The sequence below is a fragment of the Saccoglossus kowalevskii genome, chromosome 6, assembly GCF_978046115.1.
Source record: "Saccoglossus kowalevskii chromosome 6, keSacKowa6.1, whole genome shotgun sequence".
NCBI classification, from domain to species: domain Eukaryota; kingdom Metazoa; phylum Hemichordata; class Enteropneusta; family Harrimaniidae; genus Saccoglossus; species Saccoglossus kowalevskii.
In genome coordinates, this window is record NC_140646.1 from 29,096,773 (window position 1) to 29,098,657 (window position 1,885).

Genomic DNA, 1,885 nt, shown 5'->3' on the forward strand with positions numbered 1-1,885 from the left:
TAACCACGCATTATATCAACCCATATAACCACGCATTATATCAACCCATATAACCACACAATACCGCGTTAAATCAACCCATATAACCATGCATTATATCAGCCCATTTAACCACACAGTACCGCATTATATCAACCCATATAACCACACAGTACCGCGTTATATCAGTCCATATAACCACGCATTATATCAACCCATATAACTACGCATTATATCAGCCCATATAACCACGCAGTAACACATTATATCACCCCATATAGCCACGCAGTACCGCATTATATCAACCTATATAACCACGCAGTACCGCGTTATATCAGTCCATATAACCACGCATTATATCAACCCATATAACTACGCATTATATCTGCCCATATAACCACGCAGTAACACATTATATCACCCCATATAGCCACGCAGTACCGCATTATATCAACCTATATAACCACGCAGTACCGTATTATATCAACCCATATAACTACACAGTACCGCATTATATCAACCCATATAACCATGTAGTATCACATTATATCAACCAATATAACCACACAGTACCGCATTATATCAACCCATATATCCACACAGTACCACATTATATCAACCCATATAACCATGTGGTATCACCCTATAGCAACCAATATAACCACACAGTACCACATTATATCAACCTATATAACCACGCAGTACCGCATTATACCAACCAATATAACCACACAGTACCGCATTATATCAACCCATATGACCACACAGTACCGCGTTATATCAACCAATATAACCACACAGTACCGCATTATATCAACCCATATAACCAAACAGTACCGCATTATATCAACCCATATAACCAAACAGTACCGCATTACATCAACCCATATAACCACACAGTACCGCATTATATCAGCCCATATAACCACATAGTACCGCATTATATCAACCCATATAACCACACAGTATCACATTATATCAACCCATATAATCAAACAGTACCGCATTATATCAACCCATATAACCAAACAGTACCGCATTACATCAACCCATATAACCACACAGTGCCACATTATATCAGCCCATATAACCACATAGTACCGCATTATATCAACCCATATAACCACACAGTATCACATTATATCAACCCATATAACCAAACAGTACCGCATTATATCAACCCATATAACCAAACAGTACCGCTTTATATCAACCCATATAACCACACTGTATCACATTATATCAACCCATATAACCACACAGTATCACATTATATCAACCCATATAACCACACAGTATCACATTATATCAACCCATATAACCAAACAGTACCGCATTATATCAACCCATATAACCAAACAGTACCGCATTATATCAACCCATATAACCAAACAGTACCGCATTATATCAACCCATATAACCACGTAATACCGCATTATATCAACCCATATAACCACACAGTACCGCGTTATATCAGCCCATATAACCACGCATTATATCAGCCCATATAACCAAACAGTACCGCATTATATCAACCCATATAACCACGTAATACCGCATTATATAACCTAATAACAAAACAGACTTTCAGAATAACAAATTGGGCTTTGTGTGTTTGCAGCGCGTCCATGATGTAACGTTGCTATGACAACCGGTATAAAAATCTCATGCACAAAGGCCGTAACAATTATTGCCCCATTAATAATACGATGCCACAAATTCACACGAATTTTAAAATATGTATAAATTGTTAATGATAATGATATAACAGCATATATGCTATATGAATTATGCAGTGTGGTTGCTTAATTGAGGTCATATCTCGCTAGAAAGCATCATTATAATAATAATTGACGTTCGCCCATTCCATTCGTACTCTTACCTACAGATAATGTTATTTCCAAGA